General features: G+C 41.5%; 1 long non-coding RNA gene across 4 annotated transcripts; it reads right to left on the bottom strand.

Moving 5' to 3' along the window:
- Positions 1-1,560: 1,560 nt before the first annotated feature.
- On the bottom strand, positions 1,561-21,048 carry LOC147108187 (uncharacterized). Of its 4 annotated transcripts, none has more exons than XR_015080542.1 (5): positions 20,441-20,715; positions 20,127-20,292; positions 13,941-14,004; positions 5,832-6,092; positions 1,561-2,392 (listed from the first exon to the last, which is right to left on the bottom strand). It is a non-coding gene; the product is annotated as an uncharacterized LOC147108187 (long non-coding RNA). The 4 variants fall into 4 exon arrangements; XR_015080540.1 differs by lacking the exon at positions 20,441-20,715 and adding an exon at positions 20,722-21,048 and having other exon boundaries at positions 1,562-2,392; XR_015080541.1 differs by lacking the exon at positions 20,441-20,715 and adding an exon at positions 20,725-21,048 and having other exon boundaries at positions 1,562-2,392.
- Between the last annotated feature and the right edge of the window lie 4,064 nt (positions 21,049-25,112).

Raw genomic sequence — 25,112 nt, 5'->3', positions numbered from 1 at the left:
CGTCCTAGTAGTGGTGGTCCTCCATCTGGCAATACATATAGGTCCATTTTTGGTGTTTCCTTGCCGTTATATATAACGTTCACCCTTATTTTTCCTTTGGGGTAGATTTTTTGCCCCGTGTACGTCTTCAAGACAATCTTTGTATCTCTCAAGGGTATATGTGAGAATAGCCGCTTGTAGTCCCTTCGGTTTATGACTGTTAGGGCTGATCCTGTGTCCAATTCCATTTTCACTTGGACTCCTGCTATCTTGAGCGTGACCCAGATAGTTTGGTGATCCTCCGTTTTGATCACATTTTGTAGTTTCAGACAACCCAGCTCCTTGCTTCCGGAGTCTGTATCACTCTTCTGGTCGTCTGAACTACTCTCCGTCACCTTATGTACCTTCTTGTACTTCTCCTGTGGAGATTTCTTGCTGCTGGTTTTCTTTCCCGACCTGCAGACTCTTGCTATGTGTCCTACTTTTCCACACTGTCTGCACACTTTGTCCTTGAACCAGCAATCATTATGGTCGTGTGTTGTTCTGCCGCAGCGCTAGCACTTCACTGTTCCGTATGACATTTCATTTGTGCCATATTCTTGCGGTCTCCGTTGTATCTCTGCAGCGCCCCGTGCTGCTGCTTCGTGTGATACTGCAATGCTGAAAGCCTTGTCTAGCATAAGATCCTTTTCTGATAGAAGCCGTTTCTGAGTTCCTTCTCTTTGAAGCCCACACACAAACTTGTCCCTTAAAGTATCTGCTAGTCCCGTTCCAAACTGGCAGTGTTTCAATAGCTTGCACAGTTCCGTTAAATACTCAGCATTACTTTCATCTTTATGCTGGTTCCTTTTGTGAAACTTAAATCTTTCTGCTATCAGCAGCGGTGTGGGGTTTAAGTGGTCCTGTAGGATTGACACTATGTTTTCAAAATCCTTTTCTACTGGCTTCTCTGGGGTTACTAGGTTTCGTAGTAAGCCATATGTTTTTGCAGCCATTGAATTCAACAATACCAGCGCTTTCTTGTCATCTGGCACTTCATTCGCCTTGCAGTATACTTCTATGCGTTCGACATATATCGTCCAATCTTCAACTTCATTGTCGAATGCTGTGATACTGCCACTCTTCGGCATTTTTGGGTGTGGTTAGACTGGCTTAAAATGGCGTCTCCCGCGCTTTCCTTTCTTCCCCGCTGCAGCTTAAAATGGCGTCTCCTGCGCTTTCCTTTCTTCCCCGCTGCGGCTTAAAATGGCGTCTCCTGCGCTGCTGCCAATGCCGCTCTCTGCGGTCCTCGTGGCAGTGGCAGCACCTCGTGTTTTCCTGCGCGCCTCTCTCCCCCGTTGACGCTGCTCGGCCCTTGACCACCGGCTGCGCTCTGCTCTCTCTCGTCTCTCCCCCCCGTTGACGCCACTCGGTCCTGAACACCGGCTGCGCCCTGTGCGCTCTGCCCTCTCTCTCTCCCCCGTCGATGCTGCTCGGCCTTTTTCTGTGCCGCTCGGTCGGGCTCTAGCCCGTCGCTGTCCGGGAAGGGTCTGCGCAGTACCTGTTGCCAGCCCATTTTGCTGGACCACCGTGACTGGAAAGCCAAGCCTGGCTCTCGACAGCCTCCCCTGTGATGCTCAAATCTCCGCTGGATGACTGGGCGGTTGCCCGTGGTCGACGCCCGTGCTTCTGGACTCGACCTTCTTCCACTGTTCTCCAGGAGCGAATCCCTGGGAGGTGATGCAGAGTTGCAGGTAGGTTCGAATCTGCTCGTCGCCACTGTTATGTCCGTGTAGTAATAAGAAAAGGACTGCAGAGAACGGTACAACAGGTATTTACTCAACTTGGTTCAAACTGCAATTGACTGTACAGGTCACTACTCAGGGTTTATATACAGGTGTGGTCACTGCCGGTACTACAGGATACAGGAGCTGTAAAAAGTAGTTCTCCCCCTTAAAGGTACATACATTACAGTTCTGGCATCCCTGCGCGGTTGGGCTCAGTCACACTCGTCACTCTTTAAATTCAATATCTAGGCATTTTTGAAATTAATAAAAAGTAGGAATACTGGTATGGAATATTATTATATTTAAACTGTCTTCTACTGGATGCTGATGATAAAATAACAACTGATATAGGAACAATGATAGAATGATGCCACAAGGTATACTGTATTTGTTGATCTAAAGCTATGTTATGTGCGTAACATCACTTGGTAGTTCATTCCTTCATTAAGCTCGGAGTTTCATCATGTACTGTAGCTTGTTCGTGCAATGTGTTGGCTGATCTTCCGAATTCTGATAAGGTTATTTTTGAAAAATTGAAACAACATAACAGTTGTATTCTGTAAGAAATTACCATTGCAGAACAGTGGGGCATTCCTTGTGACAAAGTTTTTACAATTGTATTGTGGTCACATGTCAGTTGGTTCACACTGTAAAACATAAAATATATGAAAACAATTTAATATTTTAATTATGGCATGTTTCATGAAACGGACTTTGCAGCAAATATTAAATAACTGTGATTGATGCAACAAAGCCAAGGTTAAAAGGCTGTTGTCGCTGATTGCAAATATGACATGCATCCCATAATGCACTGTGCGATTTCAGGAGTCAATAAATAGTCCACCACATTTAAACCACATCTACAGGGTATAAGGGGGGAAAAATTCAGTATTGCCCTGTTTGGGGCGCGATTATCGGCCGGGCGCAAAGATTAGCGCCTGGCGCTAATTATCGCCTCCGACTGCAAACTTGGCTTTTATCGCCCCTGGAGGTGATTGGAGTGCTAAATCAGACGCTTCACACCTGTCTTAAGACGCAAAGGCCGAGGCCAAGGAGCAATAATCCTGAGGATTGGGAGCAATTTAGGATTCAACAAAGGAGGACAAAAGGATTAATTAAGAAGGGGAAAATAGAATATGAGAGTAGGCTGCAGGGAACATAAAAACTGACTGTAAAAGCTTTTATAGGTATAGGAAGAGAAAAAGATTGGTGAAGTCAAGCGTAGGTCCCTTGCAGTCAGAATCAGGGGAATTTATAATGGGGAACAAAGAAATGGCAGATCAACTAAATACATATTTTGTTTCTGTCTTCACAAAGGAGGACACAAATAACCTCCCAGAGATGCTGGGGAACATAGGGTCTGATGAAAGGGAGGAACTGAAAGAAATCAGTATTTGTAGGGAAATGGTGTTAGGGAAATTGATGGGATTGAAGGCCGATAAATCCCCAGGGCCTGATAATCTACATCCTAGGGTACTTAAGGAAGTGGCCCTAGAAATAGTAGATGCATTGCTGATCATCTTCCAACATTCGATGGAATTTGGAACAGTACCCATGGATTGGAGGGTAGCTAATGTTACCCCACTATTCAAAAAAGGTGGTAGAGAGAAAATGGGGAATTACAGACCGGTAAGCCTGACATCGGTAGTGGGGAAAATGCTAGAGTCCATTATAAAAGATATACGTAATAGCAGAGCACTTCGAAAACAGTGACAGGATCGGACAAAGTCAACATGGATTTACAAAAGGTAAATCATGCTTGACTAATCTACTGGAATTTTTTGAGGATGTAACTGGTAAAATAGATAAGGGAGAACCAGTGGATGTGGTGTATCTGGACTTTCAGAAGGCCTTCGATAAGGTCCCGCATAAGAGACTAGCGTGTAAAGTTAAGGCACATGGGATTGGGGGCAAGGTATTGACTTGGATAGAGAACTGGTTGGCAGACAGAAAGCAAAGAGTTGGAATAAACGGGTCCTTTTCCGAGTGGCAGGCAGTGACTAGTGGGGTACTGCAGGGATCGGTCCTTGGACCCCAGCTATTCACAATATATATTAATGACCTAGACAAGGGAACTAGATGTAATATCTCCAAATTTGCAGACGACACAAAGCTGGGTGGGCGTGTGTGCTGTGAGGAGGATGTTGAGAAACTCCAGGATGATTTGGACATGTTGGGTGATTGGGCAGAAACATGGCAGATGCAATATAACGTGGATAAATGTGAGGTTGTCAACTTTGGTGGCAAAAACAGGAAGGCAGATTATTATCTAAATGGCAATAGATTGGGAGAAGGGAAAGTGCAACGAGACCTGGGTGTCCTTGTGCACCAGTCGCTGAAGGTAAGCATGCAGGTGCAGCAGGCGGTTAAGAAGGCAAATGGTATGTTGGCCTTCGTAGCGAGAGGGTTTGAGTACAGGAACAAGGATGTCTTGCTGCAGTTGTACAGGGCCTTGGTGAGACCACATCTTGAGTATTGTGTGCAGTTTTGGTTGCCTTATCTGAGGAAGGATGTTCTTGCCATGGAAGGAGTTCAGCGAAGATTCACCAGGCTGATACCTGGGATGGCAGGAATGATGTATGAGGAGAGATTGGGTCGATTGGGCTTGTACTCGCTGGAGTTTAGAAGAATGAGAGGTGATCTCATTGAAACTTATAAAATTCTGACAGGACTGGACAGACTAGATGCAGGAAGGATGTTCCCGATGGTCGGGGAGTCCAGAACCAGGGGACACAATCTAAGGATAAAGGGTAGGCCATTTAGGACAGAAATGAGGAGGAATTTCTTCACCCAGAGAGTGGTGAACCTGTGGAACTCTCTACCACAGAAGGCAGTGGAGGCCAGCTCATTAAATATATTCAAGAAGGAGTTGGTTATATTTCTTAAGGCTAAAGGGATCAAGGAGTATGGGGAGAAAGCAGGGACCGGGTACTGAATTTGGATGATCAGCCATGAGGGGCCGAATGGCCTACTCCTGCTCCTATCTTCTATGTTTCTATGTTCCCTTAGAGCGCTGGCGGAGCTCATGTGATGTCAGTCAGCAATGGAACACAGACACAATGGCACCGGCCAGTTCTTAAAGGGGAGGGCCGATCTTGCTCTCCATCCACATCCTGCTCATTGCAGCCTTGAATCTCGGCCTGGAGAGACCTGTACATCAAATCTGCTGGAAAGAACAATGGAGAGGCCCAGGGAAAGAGCTCAGAATGCAGCCCCCACTATCTCTTCTAAATCGAAACAAGGGCAAATCAAAATGAACCTGCAAAGTGCTGCTCAGTACCCAAAACTCCTTCACACAGTGTTGAATCTCTCCAGAAGTCTCTCTCTCAGAATGCGTGGTGCAAAAATGTCACCAACAAAAAAAGGCAGGAAGCGGTCGCCTTTAAATAGCGCTCCCCCAGTCCCTTCCTGACTGCAAAATGCTCCCCTCAACCTGTCGTTGCTAGCGGCAGGCGGTAAGACAGGGGGCACCACTCAATATCCGGTCCGGGGTGCTAGCGGGGCGTTGCACGCTTGACTGACGTCACGATCTGCCGGCGCAGGAGATCGTGGCGGTAGTGTTTAGCGCCGCCACAAAATGTCTAGTTAATTTCGTGAGCGGCGCAAACATCGCCGCGCACGGGCGCTAGTTGCTTTGTGCCCCATTAGTGCCCTCTTAAGGCACTAACGGGAGGCGCAAACCAACTGAATTTTTCCCCCCAAGAGGTTTTACTTTCTTGGAGGAAGGAGACGTTTTAGGAACAGTGGTTAAAAGATCCAAGTGATAATGGGCTAAAATAATCCATTGAAAGGGCTGGTGTGTGTAGAGCACCATATTACAAGCCTTTCAACTTCTTCGTTTCAGACAATATGATCTAACCTATTTTTAAAGGCCATAGTTTGGCATTTTATTGCTTTAATTAACTGCATTATGATGTAAAGTCCATAAATTCATAGGTGCTCTTGTTCACTAAACTGCTATTGAACATATCAAATCAATATAAATCCATGGGAAAGGTAGCCAGCACTTCAAAGCCAGCGCTAAAGTCAGCTACTTATTTCACACCAAGGCTCTTTATAGTAGTTTTTACTTGTTTTTTTAGTTACCTGAGAATGTGTAGCACCGTGGCATCTGGTGCTCATGCTGGTGAAAGCATTTAGTGTAAGAAGGAGAATGATTTAATTGCTGGATGCCCATTGTTGGCTGTGTTTACTCTACGGAGGGGTCCTCGGCCCACCTCTGTACAGTGCTGCATGACCACCTGACGAAACTGCAGACCACTGTGGAGAACAAGGTCATCCATGGCCATCTGCTCTGGCGGCCCACTGGCCAAGGTCCTTCTCAGGCATAGCTCCCCTATTGATGCACTGTACACAGGAACAAAACACACTTGCATCAAGCACTGTAAGGGTTAATTAAAGTTGGTTTATCTGATCCTGAAATATATCCAGAGAGTTCTTTTGTATAAGGCAGTTTAAGGTAGTTGGGGAGAAATGATACTATATTCATGAATCTTGCATGTTTTACACACTGCCTGGTTTCCTTTTCCATGGAAATCAATAGAAAAGATTGAGTGGGGTGTAAAATGTGATGCCGATTCGCTATCGAGCATTTTGCACTGCTGCCCAAGATCAATCTCACCCCCGTGACTTACAAACAGGTGCACTAGAGACAGGGCAAGGACACAACTGAATGGAGGTGGATTCCCTTGCAGCAGCCGTTTTATACAGGTGCTTAGCCTGTACAGCGCTATTCAGGTGCGTGAATTGCATTATAGTCGCCTCACCTCATTTGCATTGGAATTGGGCCTTTAAGGATCTTGGTACACAAATGGCTTGCAAGCACCTGAGGTACGTCCAGGTCACATTTTACAGCACTGTATAATAGGTGACACTCTCTAGCATTCCGCTCTCAGCCAGCACAGTTCTACAGGCAGCAAGGATCATATTATCAGCCAATGGTTCTAAAGGATCCTTATATATAGCTGCAGATAACTATCTATATAACTAATGTATATTATTCATGTAGGTGCAGTAGTGAAATATAGAATCTGTTTACAAATCTGTAGATTACTGAATTGCAGAATGTTGGGCTGAATGATGGGTGAATGCTGACCATTTATCTTTAGTCTCCTGTTGCCACCCCTCACCTTTTCCCCCACCAGCTGTTATTTGCCTGTCCTGACAACTCGGGTTGTTAGTCATTTCGCACCCACAATAGCATCTGCTTGCTATATCACAGAAGACATAAATTACCGATCGCGAAGAGGTTGAAGGAAACAACCTCAATGCTTCTCGGTGTCATTATTTCACTGCATGGTGAGTTTTTGTATTGCACTGACATCTAACAGTACGCCACTGATGAATTAAGCGGCCTTTTCCTTTATTAATTTTTTTTCCTTTTTTCTTTAAATCCCTTCTGGCTGCTTGAGTTCTGCAAATACTCTGCTGGTCTTTCAGGCTACAGAAGCAGACTCCGAAGGAATGCCATGTGTACAAATAACTATTTTCTATTTTACTTCAGTTAACTTTCAAAATCTGTGCTGTTAATGGTGTAAACTGTGCATGGGGACAGGTTGTTATCAGGTAGAGTGTTGCAACAATCTGCTCTCTCCATTACAGTGGCACAACTCATAAGAAAGAAGAAAAAGCTTGTGTTCGGTTATCAGTGCTGCGGAAACTGAAATAGTCTTTTGTGTAGGTGCGCAATAAGAATCCATTTTGCTATTCATCACACATTATAGATGTACAACCACATATTGTGGGAGATTGGCTACACAGTAGTGATTGATGTGAAGCTGCTGCTCACTATTTTCACAGTTGGAAGTTGGTCTGTCGGGATGCCAGGCTCCCCTGGAAACTCCCACCAGTTCCGCCTAGCAGGCGTGCTTGTCGTTAAGTGGGGTCCACAATGCCGTATTCCAACAGTAATCAGTCTGAGAGGGAGCAACGGCCAGCAGTATCTCATTACTAGAGCAGCCAGCAACCAAAGTTTTGCTCTTCAGCCACATTGGACAGACTGACCCAGTAATGAAGGATCAAGGTGCCTCTCTGGAATAGAGGTATCCTGCTGGGACGGTCCTCCCAGTAGTGCTGTCTATGATGCACGCACCCACACCTATTAGTGAAGTGATGACAAGTCCAGAAACTCAAATACGTTTTGTCCAAGAAAATTCAACTTGTTCTGAAGAATTGACTCTGAATCAGTTCTACTTCTACAGGCGGTTAGAAAGGCATATGGGATACTTGGGTTTATTAACAGAGGAATAGAGTACAAAAGCAAGAAAGTTATGCTCAGCCTTTGTAAAACAAGGCTTAGGCCCCAGCTGGAGTATTGTGGCCAATTCTGGGCATTACACTTTAGGAAGGAGGTCAAGGCCTTGGAGAGGGTGCAGAGGAGATTTACGAGAATGGTAGCAGGGATAAAAGACTTTAGTTACATGGAGTAGAGAAACTGGTGTTTTTCATATAGAACTTCTCTCCAAACTTGAATAATGGTATAGTGCTGCAGAACTTGGTACATACTCAGACCTTTGGTGGAGAAGGTGGAGCGGGGTGGGGGGGAAAGTGGGAGGGGTCCTACAACCCGCCTGTTGATCTTTCTCTTTTTGTAGCTGGTGGACCCATTGTACTTTGCCAACATCTTCTGTTTTGATTTCAAATCTGATCGACAAGTTTTCTGTGTTTCCATTGTTCTCATTGTTTTGTTTTTTCCTTGGGCCGTAGCCATTCACACATTCCTTGTTTCTCTAATATCCTTAATTCCGTTAATGTTTCTTCCCATTACTTGACGAAGATGATCTGTTACCAACTATCACTTCATTCAGATTTCCTTCCTGTGTGTGTTTGTTCGTTAGTATCCTCCCCCCTTTTCTGCTTCTATTAATATGCTTGTTCTGAAGGAGTGAACAAGCCTAAAACATTGACTGTGTGCTCTCTCAGCAGATGCTGATTGATTTACTGTGTACTTCCAGCTTTTTTCTGTTTTTGGAATATAGTTGATCTCCTGTGACATTGCTCACGGACAAGAAAAAATATAGGTCTCCTATAACTATTTTGCTGCTTCCTTACTACTCTAATTCTTTTTGTGTCACTCTGTCTGTCTGTCGTTCTCTCTCACTCCCTTTCTCTTCTCCCCCATCTGTTTGGATCTCACGCAGTTTTCTCATTGTGGTGTCTGAATCACTGATTCCCTTTCTTATTCTCTCTCCCTTTCTCCTCGCCTTTGCCTGTTCTTTCCTTTGTACATCTCTAGTATCTCTGTAGCTCTTGTGCATGTTATTTTACTGATGTACTCAACAGATATTGACTCTCTCTTGTCTTGTACAAGGCCCAAGGTAAACAGGAAGAAATGGACCACCATATATCGGGCTGGGGATAGGTTTAGGAGAGGGTACTGCAACAAGGGGGATTGAAAGAAAAGGTGAGGCTAAGGAAGGGCTGGAGAGGGTGCAGTCAGGTGGAAGCAAATGACAGCAGTTGGAGTGTGGAGGGAGGATGCACATCCTAAGAAGAAAGATTTCCATTTATATAGCACCTGTCTCATGCTCAAGCTATCCCAAAGCACTTTATAAATTACTTTTGAAGTGTAGTCACTATTATTTGCAGAGAAATGTGGCAATCAATTTGCGCACAGTAAGGTTCATTAACAATGAGTTAAATAACTAGTTCATTGATTTTGGTGATGGATACAGGCATAGACACTTCATTAATTTTCCGCTGAGTTTATGCTTCCAATCCTTTGTCCCCTCCCAAAATGCATTATCTTATATTTTTCTGTATTAAATTGCATCTGCCGCCTGTCTGACCATTGCATTACCCTGTTTATGTCCTCTTCACTGTTTGCCAAGCCCTCTATTTTTGTAGCATCAGCAAATTTCAATAGCATCTTCGCAATGCCAAAGTCTAATTCATCTAGTACTAAAGTGAAACCGGCACTGACCCCTCCCCCTCCTTCAGGACAGCACTTCCAAACCTTCTTCAAGTTGAGCAATACCCATTGACCTTAATTCTTTTGCTTTTTATCTGACAACCAACTTTTTATGATAGGAGCCAAATTTCCCTCAAATATTGTAACCCAGGCCCATCAGGGATGTTAAGAACAGAAGGCCATTGATAAGAGACAGAAGGTGCGTACAGTAAAGGAGTGTTTGAAAGAGGGAAACTACAGTACAGACTGAGGGTGAAGAGTAACAGCTATTTTCAAAGTTAGAAGTCAAAGGGGACACATGGCAGCAGGAAGCACCAGCAGGACAGGACTCATGAGTAGTTGGAGTGGGGAGCCGTTCTTCTGAGGTGTTGTAGTCCTTCGTGGGATCAGGTGTCAGGAAGCCTTGGAGATGGCAGAACACATTGACTGGACCTCTAGATGAAGTAGAAGTAGAACTAAGAGGGGCGGGAAACTCGAGCAGCAAGAGGCCTCATAAATGGTAGGAGTTGTCCTGTAACTGAAGGAGAAGCTGGAGCAGGTGGGAACTTGGCATCATGGAGCACAGCTAAACCAGGGCAGAGCAGCATGGCAGTGAAGAGCATCAGCAAGCCGCGACTAAAGAAAAATCATAGAAAAAACCCATTGTGTGGTGGAATTGGGAGTCTTCACGGTGGGGAGTGATTTTAATGCAGCCGATAGTTTTAAGGAAAGTTTAAGGAGAGAAGATTTTTAAAATGACGTTTAACAGAAATTAAACTTTATGAACTGTCAGCAGAATTATAGATTTGGGAAATTGTCTGAGACAGGTTTATGGCTCTCTACCGTAGTGCCACTTGTGGATGAATTATGCATAGCAGGCATGAATAGTTATTGAAACGAATGTGCAGGGATAATATGTAGACATTACTCAATCATTACAAAGGTGTGACAAAATCGTACAATTTGGAGAAACCCAAGAATTGTATGGTAGGTGGAAACCAGTTCAATTTTGTTCTGATGCACCTTCTGTCCAGTAGGAGTCAGCAATGATACAAATATTGAAGATCAGTAAATGTGAGCTTGAAGCCTTTTATTTATGATCTAAAGAAAAATAAGCTTGTTCTGTAAATTTTGTCTCATTGCATTATGCCATGGGTTTCAGTGTTTGAAACTGCACATATGCTGCCCTTTAAAAACAAATTAGTACAATTTAGCATTATTTTTTATTTATTTTCTCCTCCTTTAGGTCTCCCAGCACCATGCATGTGTCCTTTCTAAAGCTGTGACATAAATTTGGAAAAAAGCACAAATTGCATCATTTTTGCTAATCAACTCATAGCAACATAAGTTTTTCTATTTTATTTATAATTTCCTGAGATTAAATAAGGTGATATTCGTGGATGAACACTTAAATCAGTTTGTTATTTCAGTGGCGGGAGAAAGAGTAATATTGTACAAACGTGTTAACAGTAGTCCCTAATCTCTATTGTCTAATCTTTCGGAGAATTACCTTGAATACTTCAGTGGAATTATATTAGTGAAAAACTGGACTGATTTTGCGTTCGGTGTCGGGATGGGTGCGAGTCAGCTGGTTTCCAGGGTCCAGTCCCACCCCCAGCTGCCTCCGCTCCACAGATGTGATTTTCCCTTGATTTGCCTTGTTAAGCCCGCCCTGCCTTGCGGGCTTAATGGCCAATTAACGGGAAGCGGGTCTGATGATGTCATTTGATGATGCGTCATCTGCCAGTTTCCTTAAAGGGACCATGCACAATTTTATATTGACAGGTGATTTCTCAGTGTTTGACAGCATTGAGGTGCTGAAAACACTGACAATCACTGCACAAAGGTGAACTCTCCAATGACTCCCTCCATATGCTGGAATAGATGGCAGCTGCAGTTGAGATTACAGAAGCGATCTGTCACTGGTGAGAGAGGTTGTCCCAATGAGGTGGCACTGGACATATAGTTGGATTAAAAAACTTGTAAGCTAAAGAAATCTGTATATGTTTTAAAAATGCAGTAACCAACATTTTCTTTGCTCTGAAACTCACCATGTGCGACATTGCATCCTTCACACCACTTCTGCAGCTGTCATCTTTTCACATACATTACACCAGACTCACAACACACCACACTTACCTAGCGTGGTGTCTGGATGTCGGGAAACCCGACCCAGATATGGGAAAATTGAAAAACAGGCTGAAAACTGCTGACAAGTACCTGTTAATAGGCAGGTAATTGCCTTTAATCTGTTTCCCGCCACTAGGTGTTGGGTTCATTTGCAAATCGGGGACCAGACACTTGGGAAAGCTGTTTGGAGGGCGGTTTGGGACCCGCCTCAATCAATAGGACTTTAACCTCTGACCTGCCTCTGAGCGCCGGCAAAATCGTGGCCTTAGTATTTGTTGAGACCACAGAGACTTTACACAAAATATCACTATTTACTTATTCAATATATTGGCCTGGAATTTGCAGTCAGTGGCAAAGCGAAGGTGTTCCCTGCTAGCCCCGAAGTACGCTTCGCACAAGGAGCTCGCAATCCCGGTGTTGAGAACTTTGGGTTTTCCGACCTTCAGTTCAAATCAACAAACTCTAGTGGGGATCCCCTTGTTCGAACTGCTGTGATGGCAACAGGCTGTCTAAGCAGCCAATCAAAACGCAGAATTCTCACAGACAGCAAACAAGGAAGTGAGTAAGCTCTTAAAATTCTAACTTTTTAAAAATGTTAGAGAGCAAAAGTAAGATTGGGGTTCTCACAAGGGGAAAAGGCAAACCTGAAATAAAGATGGACAAACTTTAAAAAAAAGTAAAATACCTTTTTGAAAAGTTTCTTAAATTAATTTTTATTAAAATGGACAAATTTCACACTACACAAAATTAAAATGAGTTTTCCTGGCCCTTAACATTTGTTTAGCAGTAATAATGCTGTAAAAACCCCAGTTACTCCTAAACCCTTTGTGTCTAACTTTTAGTGGGAAAATTAACAGTGAACTTACTGTGGAAGAGCCGAAGTTTTGGTCAGTTTCCCTGATTTGGGTGATTACACTGATTGCCAGCTCTGTGGGGGGCGGGAGGGGGGGGACACAATGCAGCCTGTGTCAGTGCTGTCAATGACAGATCACAACTTCAGGATTTCCGCATGCGCCAAATCCCAAAGTTGCGGTCAATTTCAAAGATGGAATGAGGGCAAACGCTGCCAGTTCACTGTCATCCCAACCACAAATTCTGGGCCAATGTATTGATTACTAACACACTAATACTTTACTGCCAGTTAGCATTGCTTTGTGGAGTTTTTTTTGCTAAAAGCTACACATTGTTTTATGTGTGCTATAGTTAACAAATCCGGCATGTCACCACGTGGCATAAAAAATTTTCATTCGAATCCATTGTAGGTGTTACTTAAGTACTTTGTATATACTTATATATACTCTACTTTCATTAAGTTGAGGAGAAATGATTGGAGAAAAGAGAAGTCTGCTCAGTTTTTGCATCCGTCTGTTCAAATAATTACAATAAATTGCTGTGTAAGCCATTTTGTTCACATTTTGCAGAGTTATGGATACCAGAGAGTGAATTACAAATCTGTATCCCAATCAAGGGGCTCAGGGGAGGTCACAACCACCTTGTCAATCATTTGAACCCTAAGATTACATAGCTACCTTTAGCTCAGTTCCTGCTACCTGTAAATACTTCACAACAAAGAACATAGTTGCAACTGGATCAAGTGTAAATGAAGGTAGACTTGCAATTAATAACATTTGGGTAAGAAGTAAGGAGTGTCATGTGTCATAGTTTGGATATCTCTCAAATTCCATCACTAGGTATACTTTGGTGCTGGTGCTGAATTTCTGACAGATAAAAGTACCTTATGAACAGCAGCAGTAGTTCTTTTATATGTCCTTCAGATGTGGGCAACACCGTATTTATTGTCCATCCCTAGTTGCCTAGAGGACATTAAGAGTCAACACATAGTGTAGGACTGGAGCCAGAAGTGAGCCAGACCAGACAGGGCAGCCCACAAATGACCAGACTTTTAAAAATTCAATTTCACAGCTAGCTGTGTTGAAATTTAAACTTTCAACCTATGGACTGCTAGTCCAGTACCAGTACCACAATCATTTGGTGACCATACCCAATAGGATAGTATTAGGGAAGGGAACCAATTTCCTTGTGAAGAATAGCAGCAACGTTGGCCTTAAAGGCCTTAAAAAAATAGGTAATTCTAATAAGTCTCTTATACATTTGGCAATTGCTAAGCTTTCAGGTTTAATTTTTGTCATTGAAGTTTTTAAACTGTCATTACAGACCATATTTTCTCTGATCCGCTACATCATGGCTGCTGAATCTTGCTGTGTGAGATTACATTCTATGCTAGGAAGACGGGAGAAATAAAATGAATTTTAATCAAAGCGGCAGTTTAAATGAGAAATAATAGCTTGCACATCAGCAGGGAATTCACTGTGCTGTATCGAATACGTTCTGTACCACAGTTACAGTGTTCACTGTGGGCAAATTAATTTTTTCAAACAATTTTGAATTTTTTGCAGATCAAAAGCCATCAGCTCAGCAGTATCAGTACTTCCCATCCCGCTGTGTGTCTGTTTAGTGTACATGATTCTGCACATTGATTAATCTGGAATTCCCAGTAAATGCTTCTCTCTTATAAGTTAGCCTGATACACTCGTCTGAATGTATGCAAAGTAAAAAAAATTGTTTGTAACTTGCTTTGAAAATGTTTTTATTTCTGTTTAACCATCCTTACAAAAGGTTATGAGTACCTATTTCATGGAACTCATTTTTCCTGCTTTAATCTTTGTATTACATAATCTGAGGTTATGCCAATCCATCTTCAGAAATAATTTGTTCCCTTCACAAAATTGGCCATCTGTAGTAATACTGAAATAAGACAGGCGTCTTGAGAAGCAAACCAAAGCTGACCTGGATCCCAAAATAGCCATTAATGCTTTGTGATGGTGAGTAAAGTGAATTTCTGACTGTATATATATATTGGGAGATTTTCCGCTCCTAATAATAACAGGAAGAGCTTTCTTTTCAATGCATATATTTTTCACTACTCATTAACATCTGGGAAACAAAAGCAATGGGCCAGTTCTCCAGTTTCTATCACAGAGTGTTCATGCCATGCAAAAAGAAAATCATTACTGATTGGGTGCAGTGGTTTCCTCATACAGGTATCATAGTTTCTTCACAAAAATCTGAGCCATTTGTTCAAAAGTTCAAAAGCGTTTTCTCTGGTTCCTCGGTGGACACTTTTGTTAATAGCCCATAAGACTGGGGCCCGATAGCCAATGAGAAAACACTGACCTTCTTTCCCTTGTTAATGAGTATTTGCAATAAACCCTTGCTTTACCTACATCACATTTGACAATCTTACAAATGTATGACATTTTACCTGTGCCTGATCATCTGAAAACAATGAGGTAGAAATTTGTTTTAGGGTGGTAGCACTGGAGATGGAGCACGCGGTGTCCGCCGGCGAGCTCGAGCTCTTTCGTGACCGGTGGGCGCCGCGGGGACTGGAGTGCATAATTGGTTTAAACAACCAATCTTTAATTTAATGGGTTAAGTCTTGTTTCTGGGTTTTTTGTTAGTGTATCTGTTTAATGTATTTTTTATTGGTTTAACAAAAGAGGAGCACAAAACGGTCGGTATCACATCAGCCACCTGTTTTATGTCCTGCCCGATATTCTGTTTTTTTTATTTGTTCATGGGATACGGGCGTCGCTGGCAAGGCCAGCATTTATTGCCCATTCCTAATTGCCCTTGAGAAGATGGTGGAGAGCTATCGCCTTGGATCACAGAGGGCAGTTAAGAGTTGCATAAGAGAAGTCAGTTACATTGCTATGGGTCTGGAGTCACATATAGGCCAGACCAGGTAAGGACAGCAGATTTCCTTCCCTACAGGACATTAGTGAACCAGATGGGTTTTTACGACAATCCAGTAGTTTCATGATACTAGCTTTTTATTCCAGATTTTTAAAAATTTAATTAACTGAATTTAAATCACCCAGCTGCCATAATGGGATTTGGAACTCACGTCCTCGGATTACTAGTCCAGTAACATAACCACTACGCTACCCTACCCTACCCCTAGCGTATTGACTTCAATAGAGCTGGATATCTGAGTGTATAACAGGTGGCCAACGTGATACCGTCTGTTTTGCACTACCACCCAAGATGGATTTTTACCCCAATATGTCCACCAGGGCTGTACTCTGCTCTTTATTACCGTTCTCGTTGTTGCTGTAATACTTCAGTAAAAACCATGTGGACTATTTAAATTTTGCACACAAGTTCTGAACAACAAGAAGATTTTTTTCTCTATTGCACAAGCTTTTCTACCAGGACCAATCACCTCAGACGTTCTGGTCAAAACAATGCATCCTCCCTTGATTAAAAACTTATTAGTTTCCACCACCAGATGGCAATAACTCCTAACCATTTTTATACATCAATACATGACAATGGAGGGCAGGTGTTTCATTGTTTATCAGTCAGGTGGATGTATTTGTGGGGATGGGGAGGGGGGGTGGAGGCATTTTGCTGCACAAAATGTGTATTAGTAGGGGCAGAGGTGTATCAAGGGACTATTTTGGTATTGGTATGTCGGGGTGAAGCTGTATCAGTGGGCTGAAAATATCAGTGGGCTAAAGGTGCAACAGGGATGAAAGTGTAATTGGATGAAAGTGTATTAGGGCTGAAGGTGTATCAGTGGACTGAAGGGGTATTGGGATGAAGATGTTTGCATGTCATGAAGCTGTACCAGGGTTGAATGTCTATCAGTGTGATGAAAGCATATCAGTGCCATAGTTGTATATCAGCGTGATGAGCAGCTCCTCAAGGGTAGTAATTTTAGAATTATTCCCAGTACCATCTGCTAGAGAATACAGGAATAGCAAAATAGTGTATGCCTGGAGAGATTGTGAGAAGGGAAGGAATCATATTCCAAGGACACTGGGGCCAGTTCTGAGATGAGAATGGCCTAGACAGGATGAATGGGCTTCAGCTGAGCAAGCCTGGAACTGATGTCCTTGCTAGCAGAGTAATTAGTGCTGTGGGGAGGGTTTAAACTAATAGGGCAGGGGTGCAGAAAAATGCAACGAGAGCAATTAAAATTGGCCATTCAATGAAATTAGTCAGCAGGTACTGTCTTGAGAAGAAAATCAGGATAAAATCTTAAGTTAAATATAGATTTTAAAGAATAAGGTAAGGAAGCAGAAAGGAAAGGAAAAGGGACAATGAGTGTAGGAAAAATAAATGGATTAAAACAAGTAAGATTTCCAAATGGACAAGGTGGTGCGAGTTGCATCTGCATAAATGCACAAAGTATTGTGAATAAAATTGGTGAGCTAGAGGCACAAATTACTATTGAAAGTTGAGCATAATAGCATTGACGGAGATGACCTAGGTTAGGGCAAGACTGGGAGCTGAACAGTAATGGTTATAAAATATTCAGGAAGGATAGAATAGGAAAAAAGAGGGGTGTGGCAGAGTTAATCAAAGATTTCATTACAACACAGGGATGATGTAGAGCATGGTGTAAAAGATGAATCTATTTGCTTAGAATTAAGGAATATGAAGGGAATTGTTAGTCTATTGGAAGTATATAATAGACTGCTGAACAGAGGAAAGATGATAGAGGAAGACGTATGTAGACAATTTAGAGAAAAAGGCAGCAGCAGTACACATATAATAATAGATAGATGGCATTACTTATCCAAAGATAAACTGGCATAAGAGTAATGTAAGTGGCAAAGAAGGGAAGCAGTTTCTACAGTGTGTCTAGGACTGCTTTCTAGATTGTTACATTTTTAGTCTAACGAGGAAAGAGGCTGTGCTGGAACTAGTTCTAGGAAATCTAGACAGACTAGATGCAGGAAGGATGTTCCTGATGGCAGGGGAGTCCAGAACCAGGGGTCACAGTCTAAATATAAGGGGTAAGCCATTTAGGACTGAGATGAGGAGGAATTTCTTCACCCAGAGAGTGGTGAACCTGTGGAATTCTCTACCACAAAAGGTAGTTGAGGCCAATTCATTAAATATATTCAAGAAGGAGTTAGATATATTTCTTAAGGCTAAAGGGATCAAGGGATATGGGGAGAAAGCAGGGACAGGGTACTGAATTTGGATGATCAGCCATGATCTCATTAAATGGCGGAGCAGGCGCGAGGGGCCGAATGGCCTACTCCTGCTCCTATCTTCTATGTTTCTATGTTTCTAAATGAATTAGCATAAGTAGGTACGGTAAGAGTGGGGGAGTATCTGGGAAACAGTGACCATAACGTAATTTAGGTTTGTTATAAAAGCTGAAAAGGAGCGGGAGCAGTCAGAGATAAAGGTTCTTGACTTGAAAAAAAGCCTATTTCAATTAAATGAAAAGGAAAAAAAAAAGCTCATTTAAACTGGAAAGAAAAACTGGCAAATTAGACAGTGTACAAACCATGGGAAACGATCAGAAAGGAGGTGATTGGGGTACAGACTAGTCATAGTTCCACCAGAAGTAAAGATGATGCAGCAAAAGCTGGAGTTCCTAGGATGAATAGAGATATTAACATTAAAATGAGAGGGCCTTTGACAAATCTAAGGCTTCGAACACAAAAGAAAAATCGACCCAAAGATAGAAAATATAAAGGGTAAACAAAAGATTAGAACAGTTTAAAGAGGGTATGATGGAAGATGACAGGTAACCTAAAAAGAAAATAGTAAAGGATTTTATAAACATACATAAAAATAAAGAATAGTTAAAGGGTAGAGCCAATGAGAAATGAAAAAGAAATCCTCTTATGGAGTAGGAATGAGTGTCAGATATATTAAAGGAGTACTTTGCCTCAGTTTTCACAGAAGTGTGTGGTAGGGGGATGAAAGGACACAAGAGAAGGAGCTGGAGCACTTGGATAGGATAATTATAGAAAAGGAAGTTGTACTGAAGAAATTGGTGGAAGTCAAAGTGAAAAAAGCACCAGGTCCTGATGGCATGCATTCTAGAATGCTGAGGGAAGTCAGAGAGGAAATAGCAGAGGCTCTGACCACAATCTTTCAAACAGCCTTAGATATGGAGATTGACAAAGAACTGACGGGTTGCCAATGTAACACTTCCCCATCTTCCCTCTCAGATGGACCTAATAGTTCCTATGGTACTATTCAAAGAAGAGCAGGGGAATTCTGTGTGTGTCTGGGCCAACATCTATCCCATAACCAACATTATTAAAACAGTTTCATTGGCCATTTATATAATTTCTGTTTGTGGGAACTTTCTGTCTGTAAATTGGCTGCCATGTTTCCTTACATTAAAACAACGACTACACTTCAAAAGTACTTCATTTGAGATGCCCTGAGGTTGTGAAAGGCGCTATAATAGTTCCTTCATTCAAGCCTTTTGTTCAAAAAGGGATACATCAGTTAACTACTGACTAAGCACTTTAACAATTGTAGTTGGTGAGCTTCTACAGGGCATTATACTGGATAAAATTGATACTCAACTAAAAAGTTATGTGTTAATTAAGGACAGCAAGCATGGATTTGGAAAAGGCAAGACATGCCTAACAAATTTATCACGTTCTTTGAGAAAATAATGGAGTTTATTAATGAATGAAATGCAATGGATGTTGTGTATATGGATTTTCAAAAGGCATTTGATAAGGTGCTACATGGGAGGCTTGTTGATCAAATTAAAGCAAATGGCATTAAAGGGAATGTGACGGCATGGATAGGAAGTTGGTTAAAGGTTAGAAAGCAGAGAGTTAATGAATATTGTTCAGACTGGAGAGATGTAATGGGGGTCAGTGTTTCCACCATTGCTCGTCTTAATAAATTTTTAATGGAAAATATGGTCCGGTCTTGGTAAAAGGGCACAATATAAAAGTTTGCAGATGACATGAGAAGAGAGAGCATGGTTAACTGTGAAAAGGATGTAAGCAACTTAAAGAGGATATAGACAGGTTAGTAAATTGGGCAGATAGATGTCAGTTGAAATTTAACCAAGTGAAATGTGAGGTGATACATCTTGAGAGGAAGAATAATAAGAGAACATATACAGTAAGTAATAAAACTTTAAAAGTAGAGACGCAGAAAGACTTAGTTTAGATACATAAATCTTTAGAAGTGAGAGGACAAGTTGATAAAGCTGTAAAAATGTATATGTAAAGGATCCTAGATGTTATAAACAAGGATACATAGTAAAAAGCAAAGAGGTAATACTAAACATATAAATCATTGGTTAAGCTATAGTTAGAATATTTGGGCCAAATTTACTGCCCCTCTCCCATGTTAGCACTGGACAGGAATGGAGTGGCAGTGTGCTGTAAAGGAGGTATATGGGGCAGAAGTATATCGGGGTGAAGGTTTATGAGTGGAGATATTTTGAGGACATGGGTGTATTGGGGATGGGGGGAGGTGTTACCGTGCCATCAGTGTTTCGTCATTGCCACACCTGAATCTTAACTTGCCTGCACCCTCCACAGTTGTTCACTGACCTGCCGAGTGTTTCCAGTATTTGCTGTTTTTGTTTCCAAACTCCTTTTACTCATTCACGGTGCTTGGAAATCGCCTCGGTTGCATTGAATGTGGACCACTGTGAATCAGGGCCGGCGAAAGAGGCAGAAAACCTAACTGTTCGCCGTGCTCCTCCTGTGACATTTGCTGTGGAGGATTAAAGGGATGAATTTGGTTAAGGCTGTAAATTTCCTAGGTATCCTCCCAAGCACGCTAGACAAACAGCTTGTATTGAGCGTAAATACTTGAAACAGAAGTGAACAACTAAACGCATAGACACGTAACAAACACATACTTTAATCCAAACTTCAGTTATGTTTCAATGCCATATATCTTCCAGTAACTTATTAGTACAGCTATTGTATTTACGGGTAATTACATTATAAAACAATACAATTAACACTTGCTCGATAAATATGTTCTTAGGTTTTTTTTTTAGCATAAACGCTGAATTTATTTCCTTTGGGTTTTCTCCTAAACTCTAACCCACGAAATAAAATGTCGGGTTCCAGCTGCGAGAGGAGTGTGGGGAAAGTCTGCCTTGATCGAAAACTTTTTCTTTCTGGTGCAACTTACTACCTCGCGCCCTGTCTCGAAGCGGCAGATATCTCGGTGAATAATTTATTCCTGTCTGCTGGCAATCCTTGCTTTCTCCCGGGGGTCTGCAGCCGAGCGCAAACGTGCTGTCTAGTTTTGTTGAAGCTTTATTACTGGCAGGTTAATCCGCCAGCCATGGGACCCGAGTGTGGGCACCCTTAGAGTGGAGAGTTGACTACCGTGTTGCCATTTTTTTTCCCAGGGACTTTGCCTGCAATTTTCTGGGTCTTCTCTGCTCTCTCTCACACACACCCAGCGGTTCTCTGAAAAGATGTGTTGCAACACTGCGCAATTTTAATCAGAAATGAGTTGCTGTTCTGTGTTTATTTCAGGTCACCGGCAATTTATATTACACAAAGCAACAAGCGCCTGCAGGTTGCAATTTAGGAATGTTGCCACTATAAAAACTATTTGTCGTTATTTTTTGTGTGTATGTTTGTAGTTAGTAACCTTACCGTCTGAATGATTCCAGTCAGAAAGCTTTACAGTATCAGGGAATCTCTAGAGTTTCAGTAAAAGAATCCCTGCTTAACACCACAGTACGGTAACTAGGTAAGGTCGATTCTGTAACTTGGAAAAATTTTAAAATAACTGACACATTTATAAAAGCTTTTGGCAAACTGTACCGTGGATTCAAATTTTAAAAATACGTGTACAAAATCATATGTAAGTATGTTAAATAGTCTAGATTATGTATTTCTATAACTTATTTATTTATATGCTGTTAGAGCCCAGCAGAGATACGGTCATGAACTATGTGACTGTTTCAATTCTCAACCGTACTTTAACACTTAATTGGCGGCTAAGTCTGAATATAACGGGAAGCTTGTGTATATTCGGTGGTCTCCGCATTGAATTCCAGTGACCGCTACCAGAGATTGTGGATACTGTATCACTTGGAATAGTCAACTGTTTACCGGATTTCATCCATCCTGCGGTATAAACATTGTACCAAATTACTAGCTATGTGCTAGACTTTCAAAAAATCAAAACGATAGGAATTTATGTCAATAATTGAATAAGTTTAATATCATATGAAACTTTCCTTACTGTGGGAGGGGAGTTGCTTCTGGTGAGGACTGGCCAGACACAAGTAGACAGACTCTGACCTGATATTACTGGTACTTCCCTGAATTTGAGTCAGACCATTTCACTTCTGCTAGACAATTGTGCACCAAATTAGCACAGACCATTTGAACCAGTGTCTATGCTGATCAGTTAGATGGGGGATTTTACAAAAAACCTAGTAATTACATAATTACAGTACTGACAAAGCTCCACGTTTTTGCAGTCACTGTTTTTGCGAGAGATTCTGACTGTAACTATGGAATTATAAATTCTTCTGGCAAACAGATCAAAATCAAATAGAAGTGAAGATCAAAGTACAGAGGAAACAGAATCCTGGGATGCTGCAATGCTGGGTTTTGAACTTACAGCAGTGGAATACTGATTGGAAATATCAAGTAACTTTATACCAGTTAAGTAGCATTACCTTTACAAAAAAGTAGATGAGAGTAAACTGGTGAGTACGTTTGTTAGAAAGCGCCAACAAACTTTTCATTAATTGGTATTACAACTTAGTCTTTCCCCCATGCTAAATTTGTCCATGGAAATTGGTATTAAATGTACTTGTTAAAACTTTGTTAAAACTTTGTTAACCAATCATAAGAGAATTCAACCGAATTGCTGGATAGAAACAAAAAGTGAATGATTATCTCACATGCTGACCAGTGGGCAAGATTTTAATTACTGTGTAGCTCTCATTCAAATTAAGTTTTTAAACAGAATATGAATAACTGCAAGTGATGACAGACAAACAATTAAAGCATTGTTATTAAAATCCATTGTACAGAACACAGTAACTGCATTTTGATATCACTCTGTTGACACTAGTTCAGGTGCATTGGACGACTATCAGGTGTCACATTTTAGTGTCCCATGCTAACTGATTATTGTCCATGAGGACATGATGGAGTCTAAATGCAAAAAACAGTGTTAGTGTCTTCTGTAATAAGATCAGTTATCATAAAGATGATGTGAGTTCCCAGCACACTCTTTGCAATAGGTCCATTTTAGGTCCAATTGTCTTGTGTGATGTCCATTGTACGGTGCACCATCGAGAGTATCCTGTCCGGCTGCATCACTACCTGGTATGGCACCTGCACCGCCATAGACCGCAAGGCTCTACAGATGGTGGTGAAAGCTGCACAACATACTATAGGAATTAAACTACCTGCTGTGCAGGATATCTACCCCGAGAGGTGCTGGGGGAAGGCCCTGAGAATCATCAAAGACGCGAGCCACCCCAGCCACTACCTCTTCGCCCTGCTCCCATCCGGGAAGAGATATCGAAGTATACGGTCTCGTACCAGCAGGCTTCGAAACAGCTTCTACCCCCAGGCCATAAGACTCATGAACGAATAATTTATTATTATTTATTACTGTTGTTTTATTTATTATTACTGTATTTCTAATAGTATTTTTATCATTGTTATGCCATATTTATTCCAATGTTGGGAGGACTCATTAAAAATCAACGTTTCATTGTGCAGTACACACGTTTGCTGCATATATGACAAATAAAATTGAATTGAATTGAATTGTCAACTTGCAAATAGAAACTCTCCTTTGGCACAGAGCTAGTGCCCTGTGCTGTTCAGTTTCTCTTCTTCCACTCAAGTTCAGCATTTCTTGTTGCAGGGTTACTGCACCTGGATGCATAATCTTAACTTTGCACATATGTGAAATTGAGATAGAATTCTATCAGAAGAGGGAAATACTTTTGAGAAATAAAAGCATCATTCACTAATTTCAACATATTATGGAGTTTTCATTTCCTGACTGTATAAAGCTGCAGACTAATAAGTATGCATTTTGAATCTGTGTTCATTTTTATTGAAATTCTATCTGAAAATACTTGTCATTAGAATTATTTTTCAAAGAACAGGGAAAATAAATCTCTTTTAGTTTGTTGCATTGCAAACCTGAAATATTAAATAAATAATTCCAATTATAGAAACTTACAGCACAGAAGGAGGCCTTTCAGCCCATTGTGCCTGTGCTGGCTCTTTGAAAGAGCAGTCAGGCTTAGTCCCACATTTCCACTTTTTGTCCGTAACCCTGTAAGTTCCCCTATGCAGAAGCAAACGGTTTGTTAACATTTATATCTGTGTCAATCTGCCATATATTAAAAATTGGCACAACAGTACACATTTCCTCATGGCCATGCGCTCTGCCTTCACACTTTTTGATTGGCTGAATTAAAGACAGTAAATTACAACTCTAACTATCCTGACTCACCTGTAACTACGCAGACGCACAAAAAAAAACTACCAATCCTGAAACTCAACCAAACAAATTGCTTAAAGAAATCTCAGTCTTTCCACCCACCATCTTTCTTCTTCTGAACTGAAAAATCTAATGTCCAAAATAACATTTGGAAAATAATAAAAGACATAACATTTACATATTTCATAATAACATGATTGAACTTGTCTATAAAATTGTCTTGCGTGTCTTTGAATAACTTTACTGCTGTTTTTGCTTGTGGGGGTCAAAAACTTGGTTTGCAACTGACGATTTTTCCCTGAACTATTACTCTGGTAACTAAAGGCAGATGCTACAGTGTGAGCATGCGTAGAATGCCCAGCAAATGGAAGGATATATCTCTTTATGGTGTAAAAGGATTTCTGAGTTTCCCTAAATAATTTGAAAACAAGCTGTAGACTGATATTTTTTTAAGTCAAATTTCACATATGTTAGCAATCTTTAATTCAGAAAGATAACATAGTCAGACAGATAGTGAGATAAATTCAGTATTGGTACCTATACTTAATTTTATTACATTTTCTATTAATCATTGTTTTCAAATTCTATTTATTTTTCTCAGGATATTTCCTCATGTTTTTCCTTTTCCAAACAACATTTTTTTTCCTTTGCCAAACAAAAATAAACAGGTTGAATTTTGAAAGTTTTTCAGATGAACACAAAAGGGCAATTTTAACCCTGCCATGGGACTTGCCCATCGAGGTCCCATTTGAACTTAACCTGTTCTTCTGAGCAGGTGGGGGTCCTTCTTTAAATAAGCCGATCAAGCTCCAATTACATCATCGAGGCCCTGACTGCTATTTTATCCAGAGGCCTGCGCGGGAAGCCTCAAGGCCATCCTGAAACCCCCTTCCAGCCACTTACCTGAGTGCTGGTACCCATTCCTTCGATCCCTGGCGGCTGCCGCCTGGCATTCTACTCCTGCCTATCGGCCAGCTGGCACTTCGGTAGGACATTGACGGGGCCTATGCAGATGAGGCCTGGGAGTTAAATATTCCTGGGCCTCACTCTGCCAAGTTCGGGATGGTTAGCCGCGCACCTCG

Source organism: Somniosus microcephalus, chromosome 13 (genome assembly GCF_052327205.1).
Source record: "Somniosus microcephalus isolate GS21.2 chromosome 13, FLI_Smic_1.0, whole genome shotgun sequence".
NCBI lineage: Eukaryota > Metazoa > Chordata > Chondrichthyes > Squaliformes > Somniosidae > Somniosus > Somniosus microcephalus.
The sequence above is the reverse complement of the archived record's forward strand: the minus strand, read 5'-3'. Positions and strand labels throughout refer to the sequence as shown.